The sequence below is a fragment of the Scardinius erythrophthalmus genome (assembly GCF_964197995.2).
Source record: "Scardinius erythrophthalmus genome assembly, chromosome: 18".
NCBI lineage: Eukaryota > Metazoa > Chordata > Actinopteri > Cypriniformes > Leuciscidae > Scardinius > Scardinius erythrophthalmus.
This window is the reverse complement of record NC_138238.1, coordinates 40217108-40230926: the sequence shown is the minus strand read 5'-3', so window position 1 is coordinate 40230926 and position 13819 is coordinate 40217108.

Sequence of the window (13819 nt, the reverse complement as noted above, 5' to 3'; positions counted from 1 at the left end):
TAAGTACATGTAGTGAATTATTATTTCTAAGTTCTTAAATGTATAATTGCACTGTAACATGGACACCTTAAAGGTCCCATGACATGCTACTTTTTGTAGGCTTTAATATAGGCCTTAGTAGTCCCTAGTACTGTATCTGAAATCTCTTTCCAAAAATTCAGCCTCAGTGCAGAATTATAGCCACTACAAGCCAGTCCCAGAATGAGCTTCCTTCAGACAGGCCGTTTCGGTGTCTGTAGCTTTAAATGTTAATGAGGAGGAGAAAGGCGGCGCAATGTGGAGGGTGGGTGTGGCCTTGACCATCTTGCGCAACGGTACCGTGGCGTGCATGTTTACGTTGGATATAGCAATGGCACGAAGACACGCAGTCTTTCAAGCATTTCAGTTTGACCCAGAATCTGATCCGGATGGAGAAGCAACAACTCAGCGGCTCCAGCAGGACGTTTCCGAATGGTTAGTTTAAAAAATTATGTCTGAATACGGTACTTTATTCGGATGGTTTACAGTTATTATCATGTAGCTAACGCTAACCTACTGTTGCCTTTTCATGAGAGATCTGTAACGTCTGTATTTATCTTATTACAATTACATCAAGCTCTGCGATCTTGAAATGCGGATATCGCACGCGCCATATAACCAACAGGAAAACGGTTATCCAAATAACAAAGAAGTGTACAACACTCGCGTTACAGTGTGTGTATTCACACACATAAACTGCATAGCTGCATAGCTAATGTGACAGCCACATTCTACGTGTAACAATCTAGGTAACCATAAACAGTAAAGCAACACACTTATATATCATTAGTTGACTTACTTGTCCGAGGTGTGTAGCTGAGCCAAAGAGAGTGATCCAGACTTTAGTTTCAGACGTTCAGCAAGCCCGACTCTGTATTGACCCTTCGGTGTTCATTTGTACATCCAATTATTGAGCAATTATTATGCTTCGCTCGCTCAAAAGTCATGATATCTCTCGTGGACAAACTAAAATCGCTGCCGCGCGTTCCTACTTCCTATCGCATTTTCTCATGGGCGGAAAATATTCTCTGGGCGGGCAAAGCAGAGACAGGGGAGGTAACATTCCTCCTTGTAACGTCACAAGGAGGAGATTCAAGATCAGCGCGTATGAGCCTCCATTTTCTAAAAGGCAGAGAAAGATAGCAAAAGCTCGATTTACACGGATTGAAATTTCTAGAAACTTGGGGACCATATACAGGCTAGGGGAACTCATATTAATGTTAAAAAACCTCAGAAAGTGAAAATTTCATGTCATGGGACCTTTAACATAAAGTGTAACAATTTGTTCTTTATTATTTTATTTCTAACAAAGAATTTTTGTATGGATAATGATCCACTTCCCAGAATATAAAGGAAGCGATATTTACACTGCAGGAAAATAATATGAAAGTGACTGTGAATACATCGTTCCCTCAGTCAAATCACTGACCTTTATATTGTCATAATTATTAAGATATGGAAAACATTTACTTTGACAGTGCATATCAGTGTTCTGCCCACTAACTACATTTGAGCCCTATCTCGCACCCAGCGCAATTGACTTTGTACACGACACATGTATCATTCCTATTTCTCACCTGACGCACAGCGGACTCTTCCCTCCACAGACGCACCGCACGTCAGTAAATTAGGGAATGAACTTGCGCTCCCGGGGGCGGTTCAGCGAAAAGAGGAGGCGTGTTCCGGCACAAACGTTCCCTGGTGCTATTTTGCAGTTTCAGAAAACAATTCCGCCACTGACCAGGAGAAACCTCGTCTAAAGTCAGTGGCGCGTTGCTCATGTTATTCATATGCTATTTTAAGGGCGCATGCTTGGCCATAATGTAGCGTGTGCACAACGCACACACACTTTGCTTCTCTCATCTACACAGACATTTTTGCAAACCATACATTATTACAAGGAAAAATATTCCACACAAGGGAAATCATTGTTGTGTCCATGAAGATGTGAAAAAATAGGCATAAATCTAGCTTACACATTTACCCAAATTATTATATTCCTGTTTAACCGAAGCTAATCTGGGTGTGTTTCTCCGTCCCCAATGTCACTTCTCTGTGTTTTACGGCCCTGACGAGAACGCCGGTCTCCTCGGCTGTGAACCGCTCCTGGCAAATTCGCCGTTATAATAGCAATCCGCCATGGAACAAGCGCGCCTGCTCTCAAAGGGAATGTGAGATGTCGCTCTGATTGGTTTATTTCACGTTACGCCCAAACCACACCTATGAGTAATGAAGCGACTTCAGACCAACACATTTTAGATTTGCACAAAGTGACTTGCGTTTGATACTTGCATTTCATATCGTTAAAATAGGGCCCTAGATGTATAAACATACAAAAGAAACATGTTCAGATTCATTTGTACAGAAGCTTCGGTAGTAAATATGATTTCTGACCTTAAAAGCAGAAAGAATGAATTCCTAGAAAAGCACTGAATTATCTCGAGAAGTTTCTGCCAAGATCTGGCCTTTATCGAACTGAACGTCTATCAGCCGGAAGCCGGAAGTGATTCGGAATAAAAGATGATATTCTCAGTTGTGCAGGAATGAAATTATGAAGATGTCCTGCAGATTTCTGAACTTTGATTAGTGTGGCGTTCAGATGAGACTCACACTGACTGAAAATCAAATAACAAACATGAGCTCTGCACACACTAACACACACACACGCGCGTACTCACACACTGTCACGGAGCCTGATGCTGTGGAAAAAGATTTATTTGTTGCATTTGCACTAGTGATCTCCATCAGAGAGCGATGGCTGTGTGTGTGTGTGTTCAGAGCTGCAAACTCGATTGAGTTAAAGGGAAAGTTAATTTACTCTCCTTCATGTCGCTCCAATCCTCTTTGACTTTAATTACTCTGTTCCCTGACAGAGAAGCGTTTGAATGCTGTGCTGGTTCAGTTTCGATACCGTCACAATGAAGAAAAAATTAAGTGGAAACAGAAGCACATCCAGGTTTGGTAAAGGAGCCCGTGTGACTGTATTCCAACCCTTCTGAAGGAAAGTGACAGCTAATGTGAGTAATTCATCATTTTCAGAAGATTCTGCTGAGGTTGAACTCGAGAACTGGATCAGTTTGATTCACAAATGAATCATCCTGATCGAATGAATCTGCTTCTCTCAGGAATGAGCAAGAATGTAAATTACAATTTTTAGTCAATGATTACTTCATTTCAGTTTCTAATTTCTATGGCTACGTCTACATGATACATTTGAAACCGGCGTTTCCGTTTCCAAACGCTCTCCGTCCAAACTAGTGTTTCCAGGCGTTCTCCGTCCAAACTAGTGTTTCCAGGCGTTCTCCATCCACACTAGTGTTTCCAGGCGTTCTCCGTCCACACTAGCGTTTCCAGGCGTTCTCCGTCCACACTAGCGTTTCCAAACGCTCTCCGTCCACACTAGCGTTTCCAGGCGTTCTCCGTCCACACTAGCGTTTCCAGGCGCTCTCCGTCCACACTAGCGTTTCCAAACGCTCTCCGTCCACACTAGCATTTCCAAACGCTCTCCGTCCACACTAGCGTTTCCAAACGTTCTCCGTCCACACTAGCGTTTCCAAACGCTCTCTGTCCACACTAGCGTTTCCAAACGCTCTCCGTCCACACTAGTGTTTCCAGGCGCTCTCCGTCCACACTAGCGTTTCCAAACGCTCTCCGTCCACACTAGTGTTTCCAGGCGCTCTCCGTCCACACTAGCGTTTCCAGGCGCTCTCCGTCCACACTAGCGTTTCCAGGCGTTCTCTGTCCACACTAGCGTTTCCAGGCGTTCTCCGTCCACACTAGCGTTTCCAGGCGTTCTCCGTCCACACTAGCGTTTCCAAACGTTCTCCGTCCACACTAGCGTTTCCAAACGCTCTCCGTCCACACTAGCGTTTCCAGGCGTTCTCCGTCCACACTAGCGTTTCCAGGCGTTCTCCGTCCACACTAGCGTTTCCAAACGCTCTCCGTCCACACTAGCGTTTCCAAACGCTCTCCGTCCACACTAGCGTTTCCAGGCGTTCTCCGTCCACACTAGCGTTTCCAGGCGCTCTCCGTCCACACTAGCGTTTCCAGGCGCTCTCCATCCACACTAGCGTTTCCAGGCGCTCTCCGTCCACACTAGCGTTTCCAAACGTTCTCCGTCCACACTAGCGTTTCCAAACGCTCTCCGTCCACACTAGCGTTTCCAGGCGTTCTCCGTCCACACTAGCATTTCCAGGCGCTCTCCGTCCACACTAGCGTTTCCAAACACTCTCCGTCCACACTAGCGTTTCCAGGCGTTCTCCGTCCACACTAGCGTTTCCAGGCGCTCTCCGTCCACACTAGCGTTTCCAAACGCTCTCCGTCCACACTAGCGTTTCCAGGCGTTCTCCGTCCACACTAGCGTTTCCAGGCGTTCCCTGTCCACACTAGCGTTTCCAGGCGTTCTCCGTCCACACGAGCATTTCCAAACACTCTCCGTCCACACTAGCGTTTCCAAACGTTCTCGTCCACACTAGCGTTTCCAGGCGTTCTCCGTCCACACTAGCGTATCCAAATGCTCTCCGTCCACACTAGCGTTTCCAGGCGCTCTCCGTCCACACTAGTGTTTCCAAATGCTCTCCGTCCACACTAGCGTTTCCAGACGTTCTCCGTCCACACTAGCGTTTCCAAACGCTCTCCGTCCACACTAGCATTTCCAGGCGTTCTCCGTCCACACTAGCGTTTCCAGGTGTTCCCTGTCCACACTAGCGTTTCCAGATGTTCTCCGTCCACACGAGCATTTCCAAACACTCTCCGTCCACACTAGCGTTTCCAAACGTTCTCGTCCACACTAGCGTTTCCAGACGTTCTCCGTCCACACTAGCGTTTCCAAACGCTCTCCGTCCACACTAGCATTTCCAGGCGTTCTCCGTCCACACTAGCGTTTCCAGGCGTTCCCTGTCCACACTAGCGTTTCCAGGCGTTCTCCGTCCACACGAGCATTTCCAAACACTCTCCGTCCACACTAGCGTTTCCAAACGTTCTCGTCCACACTAGCGTTTCCAGGCGTTCTCCGTCCACACTAGCGTATCCAAATGCTCTCCGTCCACACTAGCGTTTCCAGGCGCTCTCCGTCCACACTAGTGTTTCCAAATGCTCTCCGTCCACACTAGCGTTTCCAGACGTTCTCCGTCCACACTAGCGTTTCCAAACGCTCTCCGTCCACACTAGCATTTCCAGGCGTTCTCCGTCCACACTAGCGTTTCCAGGTGTTCCCTGTCCACACTAGCGTTTCCAGATGTTCTCCGTCCACACGAGCATTTCCAAACACTCTCCGTCCACACTAGCGTTTCCAAACGCTCTCCGTCCACACTAGCGTTTCCAGGCGTTCTCCGTCCACACTAGCGTTTCCGGGCGTTCTCCGTCCACACGAGCATTTCCAAACACTCTCCGTCCACACTAGCGTTTCCAGGCGTTCTCCGTCCACACTAGCGTTTCCAAACACTCTCCGTCCACACTAGCGTTTCCAGGTGTTCTCCGTCCACACTAGCGTTTCCAGGCGTTCTCCGTCCACACTAGCGTTTCCAGGCGTTCTCCGTCCACACTAGCGTTTCCAAACACTCTCCGTCCACACTAGCGTTTCCAGGCGTTCTCCGTCCACACTAGCGTTTCCAAACACTCTCCGTCCACACTAGCGTTTCCAGGTGTTCTCCGTCCACACTAGCGTTTCCAAACGCTCTCCGTCCACACTAGCGTTTCCAGGCGTTCTCCGTCCACACGAGCATTTCCAAACACTCTCCGTACACACTAGCGTTTCCAGGTGTTCTCCGTCCACACTAGCGTTTCCAAACACTCTCCGTCCACACTGGCGTTTCCAAACGTTCTCCGTCCACACTAGCGTTTCCAGGCGCTCTCCGCCCACACTAGCGTTTCAAAGGCGTTCTCCAAAAGTTCCTCATCCACACTGAAACGGCAGCAAACGCTGAGTTCCCCGTACAGCGCTTAAACCCTCACAGAAGCGCACTGAGATGATACAGACGGGGAAATAAATGATCAAGTTATCGCTCGATTTTTTCTGGCAGGATCATTTTATTCAGCAAATATCTCCTCATTCACTGACCGCAGGACAGCAGATGCGAGTGTGTTTTCTGTCATCTGTGCAGGACTGTGATATGAAGAGTGTGTGAAGGAACATATTTCAGCAGCTGTGTGAAAGAGAACATATGCGTCACATGACTAAACTTACATCATCGTTTTCACAGTCCACGCTACAACGATTTTTACCTACTAGCCTGTTACTCACACTAAAAAGGTCCTGTAGAGTAAATTATTGTATCACTTCGAACCCAAACTGAGTGCCAGTCACAGTTAAAGCTCACTGGCGACTGAAAACATGTTATCATCCAACATGAGGGCAAACAGGCTTTCCAACTAATGTGAATCAATATTAGTATAAGAGTAGTAAAGTTATCTCCCTCACAACATGTCCTGAGGCAGAGACTCAGATGAATTCAAATTTTTGAGTGAACTACTTATTTAAATGAAATGATCTGTACTGTATAAAGTGCTATATAATTAAAGCTGACGACAGTGGACAAAACTCTGGATATAATCTCTGTCCATGGAGGAAAGAGCAGACCAGCGCTCAGAGATGAACCTGTTCAAATTACAGATCAGATCTGAAGATGTAAATCCTCATTTTCTTTCATTAATGAAGATTGACACACGACTCTGGGAAACCCAGCGGTTATTCCTCGAGCTCCAGAACATATGGTTTCAGGATGACCATGGTTTTCCAGGTCACATATGTTGCTAGACATGAACTGAATGAAGTTCTCCCAGAGTGATTATATCTGAAGTGACCCGGGACACGAGGAACGAGTTCATCACATTCCCGAAGGTCGTCCAGCATCTTCTGTCTTCACATCAAGGACGTGAGAGTAAATCATGTTTAAGTCAGAACATTTTTCAGGGGCAAGGGATGGATGAGCACATCAGTGGGAAAAGAACAATCGAGCAGTTTTTGTGTTTTATCTGTGAAGACAGTGAAGATCATGAGCGCTGAGCAGTTCTCAGAGCTGATAAACCCACAGATGAAGGTCTAGCGGAAGTCTGAGTCATTGCTCTGTCAGGAAGCAATGGTTTGTTAAAGGTTTAAAGACAATCTTTGTATGAGAGATCCTGACAAAATTGTTTAAAGGATTAAATTATCTTGCAGAATCCTTATGGAGGATTTCCACTCGTACGGCTTCGGGACAGAGATGAGCTCTCACTCGCACTGCAGAAAGAGTGTGTGAAGCTTCTTCAACTTGAACCTGAGGCCAAAGACAAATCTGAGGCGCTGGGAAGGCAATCTCATACTTTCAAGAATAAAATAAAGTACAAGGACACTTTTAAGCCAGTACTCTATGTTTTTGGATTTGTGAATTAATCCTCCTTTTCTATGGTAAAGCAGCTGGAGCTCCTGCAGGATCCCGAGGCCTGGAGTCGTCTGGGATTCTCCGCTTCTCCTTCGAGTCCTGATATCTGTCGTCAGATTTCTGTGTGCTCGGCCTCCATAAATGACTCAATCCCTGCAATCGGTGTTCGTCTGTTCCTCTTTTCCCTGCGTCACATCCATGGCCGTGAGGAACAGGCGGATGGAAGTGTGTGTCGTCTACCGATATATCTCCTCAAGACACGCAGAAATGAGCGGTTACCTCTTTCTGAGAGGTTTACATTTAACATCATGGACTTTTACTTCATTTCGTTCATATTGACGTTGTTCTTCCATCTTCTCATGTTTTGAACAGGTTTACGTCCGGCTGGGTTAGTGTGTTAGGACTGCTGTTCTTTCCCTGTACACTGGTTATGTAAACATAACATGCATATTTTATGTAAATATGCACTCCATCTATATGAACAGAAAAAGTGACACTCAAAAGTGACGTTCTAAACGTCCTGAATTTGGATGGTTTTCTGCTCTGGGATCCTGCCAATAATTCCCAGGATGAAACACAATATGAATTATGTGCATCAGCAATAAAAGATAAGGTAAGGGGTAATTGTTTCTTTTGTTTTAACCAAGCAAAATTGCAGTAGAATTTGACTGCAACCTGACTTTGATTGAATGTAATACAGTAACTTAGACATGTTAGTAATATCTCCTGCTGTGGCTTAATTAGGACTTCATATATTTATACAATATAAGGCATCAATTATTCTCCTCTACACACAGTCACTGTGAAGAGGACTATAGTTCTGTATTCACAATCACTGAACCCTAAACTACTAACTTCCACTGATGGGGTTTTCATCAGATGGATGTGTTTGAAGACCACAGTTTCTCTTTAGAAGAATTAGAAACACTGCTTTAATTAATAAGCTTCATTGCTATGGAAATAAGCTCTGCTTTATCCTGATTATTGACTTGACTTTCAGGAGTCGAGAGTTTGGCAGCCGACCAGATTCACGACCGAGGAATCATCCATAAGTTGCTCAAGGTCGAGATGAGAACAATCCTCAGCGATCGCTGCGAGTCTCCTCGGGCGCTCAGAGCCTCACTGACGTCATTAAAGGGAAACTGAACCACAGCTCTTCTGTGTGGATAACCACACAAACCCCTGAAACATGGCCAGATGAGCCCGAATCACTAACCCTAACCACACAAACCCCTGAAACACGGCCAGACTGAATCATCTCTGCACTTGCTCACACCTCAAGCTTTACAGTCTCGTGTGATTCAACATTCAAACCCTCGTCTAACTATCAGATCAGATCAAGACTCTCACTGTAAAATATTATTGTTGTGTTAACCTAAAAAAGTAAGTTACCTGGTTGCCTTAAAATGTTGAGTTCATTGAAATAAAATATTTAAGTAAATACAATGAAGGGAATTGGTTTAATTCCGAGAAACTCAAAATATAATGTTATCTTAACCACATTCATTATCTAAGTTGATTTGACAAAAGTTGTGATAACAAATCATGAAAATAAATGTTAACAGTCTGGAAATGCAAAGAAAGGCTCTTTCTGACCTCTGGAAATGTAATGCCGGTGTCTCTCCTGGGATAGAGTCAGGAGTCCCGGCGGCTCAGATGGGGATGAGACTGTGGAAGAGGAAGACGGCTCGTTCCTGACGGCTATAATAAGATATGGCATTGCTTATGTCAGCATTCATAAGGCTTTATAACTGGCAACTGCTTTCTTCAAATGCTTCTCATGCTCAGATGAATTTATTATGGTTTATTTAGACACTGTTGGTCATGATTCATGTTTATTTCTCGAAGAACAGCCTAATCTATCATCGTCACACACTTTGTGATTCACACACTGTTAAAGAAATGCTCGCTGCTTCTCCACAGAGAGGAACATCAGTCACGGCTTTATTTGACAGAATTCTGCTCAGATTTAAGAATGGAAGGAAATTACTGTTTTAAGTTTGTTTTATAAAGACAAAATATATAGTTTTATTAGTTGCTTCAGAATTTTTCCATATTGTTTCTTTTCTTATCTTTCTTTTTTCACCCTTTACACACAGTGTAAATAACTGTGCTGTGCATGTAAGTGTAAATAACTGTGCTGTGTGTCAGTGTAAATAACTGTGTTATGTGTGTCAGTGTAAATAACTGTGCTGTGTGTCAGTGTAAATAACTGCTATGTGTGTCAGTGTAAATAACTGTGCTGTGTGTCAGTGTAAATAACTGTGCTGCGTGTGTGTGTGTGTGTGTGTGTGTGTGTGTGTCAGTGTAAATAACTGCTGTGAGTCAGTGTAAATAACTGCTGTGTGTGTCAGTGTAAATAACTGCTGTGTGTGTCAGTGTAAATAACTGTGCTGTGTGTCAGTGTAAATAACTGTGTTGTGTGTGTGTGTGTGTGTGTGTGTGTGTGTGTGTGTGTCAGTGTAAATAACTGCTGTGAGTCAGTGTAAATAACTGCTGTGTGTGTCAGTGTAAATAACTGCTGTGTGTGTCAGTGTAAATAACTGTGCTGTGTGTCAGTGTAAATAACTGCTGTGTGTGTCAGTGTAAATAACTGTGCTGTGTGTGTCAGTGTAAATAACTGTGCTGTGTGTCAGTGTAAATAACTGCTGTGTGTCAGTGTAAATAACTGTGCTATGTGTGTCAGTGTAAATAACTGTGCTGTGTGTGTCAGTGTAAATAACTGTGCTGTGTGTGTGTGTGTGTGTGTGTGTGTGTGTGTGTGTGTGTGTGTGTGTGTGTGTGTGTGTGTGTGTGTGTCAGTGTAAATTACTGTGCTGTGTGTCAGGGTAAATAACTGCTGTGTGTGTCAGTGTAAATAACTGTGCTGTGTGTGTCAGGGTAAATAACTGCTGTGTGTGTCAGTGTAAATAACTGTTCTGTGCGTGTCAGTGTAAATAACTGTGCTGTGCATGTAAGTGTAAATAACTGTGCTGTGTGTGTCAGTGTAAATAACTGATGTGTGTCAGTGTAAATAACTGCTGTGTGTGTCAGTGTAAATAACTGTGCTGTGTGTGTGTCAGTGTAAATAACTGCTGTGTGTCAGTGTAAATAACTGCTGTGTGTGTCAGTGTAAATAACTGCTGTGTGTGTCAAGTGTAAATAACTGTACAGTGTGTGTGTGTGTGTGTGTGTGTGTGTGTGTGTGTGTGTGTGTGTGTGTGTGTCAGTGTAAATAACTGTGCTGTGTCAGTGTAAATAACTGTGCTGTGCGTGTCAGTGTAAATAACTGTGCTGTGTGTCAGTGTAAATAACTGCTGTGTGTGTCAGTGTAAATAACTGTGCTGTGTGTGTAAGTGTAAATAACTGTGCTGTGTGTCAGTGTAAATAACTGTGCTGTATGTGTCAGTGTAAATAACTGTGCTGTGTGTGTCAGTGTAAATAACTGTGCTGTGTGTGTAAGTGTAAATAACTGTGCTGTGTGTGTCAGTGTAAATAACTGATGTGTGTGTGTCAGGGTAAATAACTGCTGTGTGTGTCAGTGTAAATAACTGCTGTGTGTGTCAGTGTAAATAACTGTGCTGTGTGTGTCAGTGTAAATAACTGTGCTGTGTGTGTCAGTGTAAATAACTGTGCTGTGTGCACAAGTGTAAATAACTGTGCTGTGTGTGTCAGTGTAAATAACTGCTGTGTGTCAGTGTAAATAACTGTGCTGTGTGTGTCAGTGTAAATAACTGTGCTGTGTGTGTCAGGGTAAATAACTGCTGTGTGTGTCAGTGTAAATAACTGCTGTGTGTGTCAGTGTAAATAACTGTGCTGTGTGTCAGTGTAAATAACTGTGCTGTGTGTGTCAGTGTAAATAACTGTGCTGTGTGTGTCAGTGTAAATAACTGTGCTGTGTGTGTCAGTGTAAATAACTGTGCTGTGTGTGTCAGTGTAAATAACTGCTGTGTGTGTCAGTGTAAATAACTGCTGTGTGTCAGTGTAAATAACTGTGCTGTGTGTGTCAGTGTAAATAACTGTGCTGTGTGTGTCAGTGTAAATAACTGCTGTGTGTGTCAGTGTAAATAACTGCTGTGTGTCAGTGTAAATAACTGTGCTGTGTGTGTAAGTGTAAATAACTGTGCTGTGTGTGTCAGTGTAAATAACTGATGTGTGTGTGTCAGGGTAAATAACTGCTGTGTGTGTCAGTGTAAATAACTGCTGTGTGTGTCAGTGTAAATAACTGTGCTGTGTGTGTCAGTGTAAATAACTGTGCTGTGTGCACAAGTGTAAATAACTGTGCTGTGTGTGTCAGTGTAAATAACTGCTGTGTCAGTGTAAATAACTGTGCTGTGTGTGTCAGTGTAAATAACTGTGCTGTGTGTGTCAGTGTAAATAACTGCTGTGTGTCAGTGTAAATAACTGTGCTGTGTGTGTCAGTGTAAATAACTGCTGTGTGTGTCAGTGTAAATAACTGTGCTGTGTGTGTCAGTGTAAATAACTGTGCTGTATGTGTCAGTGTAAATAACTGTGCTGTGTGTGTCAGTGTAAATAACTGCTGTGTGTGTCAGTGTAAATAACTGTGCTGTGTGTGTCAGTGTAAATAACTGTGCTGTGTGTGTCAGTGTAAATAACTGTGCTGTGTGTGTCAGTGTAAATACAGTAACTGTGCTGTGTGTCAGTGTAAATAACTGTGCTGTGTGTGTCAGTGTAAATAACTGTGCTGTGTGTGTCAGTGTAAATAACTGCTGTGTGTGTCAGTGTAAATAACTGTTGTGTGTGTCAGTGTAAATAACTGTGCTGTGTGTGTGTCAGTGTAAATAACTGTGCTGTGTGCGTAAGTGTAAATAACTGTGCTGTGTGTCAGTGTAAATAACTGTTGTGTGTGTCAGTGTAAATAACTGTGCTGTGTGTGTCAGTGTAAATAACTGTGCTGTGTGTGTCAGTGTAAATAACTGCTGTGTGTCAGTGTAAATAACTGCTGTGTGTGTCAGTGTAAATAACTGTGCTGTGTGTGTAAGTGTAAATAACTGTGCTGTGTGTGTCAGTGTAAATAACTGTGCTGTGTGTGTCAGTGTAAATAACTGCTGTGCGTGTCAGTGTAAATAACTGTGCTGTGTGTGTCAGTGTAAATAACTGTGCTGTGTGTGTCAGTGTAAATAACTGTGCTGCGTGTGTCTGTGTAAATAACTGTGCTGTGTGTCAGTGTAAATAACCGCTGTGTGTGTCAGTGTAAATAACTGTGCTGTGTGTGTGTGTCAGTGTAAATAACTGTGCTGTGTGTGTCAGTGTAAATAACTGTGCTGTGTGTGTGTGTCGGTGTAAATAACTGTGCTGTGTGTCAGTGTAAATAACCGCTGTGTGTGTCAGTGTAAATAAATGTGCTCTGTGTCAGTTTAAATAACTGTGCTCTGTGTGTGTCAGTGTAAATAACTGTGCTGTGTGTGTCAATGTAAATAACTGTGCTGTGTGTCAGTGTAAATAACTGTGTCAGTGTAAATAACTGTGCTGTGTGTCAGTGTAAATAACTGTGCTGTGTGTCAGTGTAAATAACTGTGCTGTGTGTGTCAGTGTAAATAACTGTGCTGTGTGTCAGTGTAAATAACTGTGCTGTGTGTGTCAGTGTAAATAACTGTCCTGTGTGTCAGTGTAAATAACTGTGCTGTGTGTCAGTGTAAATAACTGTGCTGTGTGTGTCAGTGTAAATAACTGTGCTGTGTGTCAGTGTAAATAACTGTGCTGTGTGTGTCAGTGTAAATAACTGTGCTGTGTGTCAGTGTAAATAACTGTTCTGTGTGTGTCAGTGTAAATAACTGTCCTGTGTGTCAGTGTAAATAACTGCTGTGTGTTTCAGTGTAAATAACTGCTGTGTGTGTCAGTGTAAATAACTGCTGTGTGTTTCAGTGTAAATAACTGCTGTGTGTGTCAGTGTAAATAACTGCTGTGTGTGTCAGTGTAAATAACTGCTGTGTGTGTCAGTGAAAATAACTGTGCTGTGTGTGTCAGTGTAAATAACTGTGCTGTGTGTGTCAGTGTAAATAACTGCTGTGTGTGTCAGTGTAAATAAATGTGCTGTGTGTGTCAGTGTAAATAACTGTGCTGTGTGTGTCAGTGTAAATAACTGCTGTGTGTCAGTGTAAATAACTGCTGTGTGTGTCAGTGTAAATAACTGTGCTGTGTGTGTCAGTGTAAATAACTGTGCTGTGTGTGTCAGTGTAAATAACTGCTGTGTGTGTCAGTGTAAATAACTGTGCTGTGCGTGTCAGTGTAAATAACTGCTGTGTGTCAGTGTAAATAACTGTGCTGTGTGTGTCAGTGTAAATAACTGTGCTGTGTGTGTCCGTGTAAATAACTGTGCTGTGCGTGTCAGTGTAAATAACTGTGCTGTGTGTGTCAGTGTAAATAACTGCTGTGTGTGTCAGTGTAAATAACTGTGCAGTGTGTTTCAGTGTAAATAACTGTGCTGTGTGTCAGTGTAAATA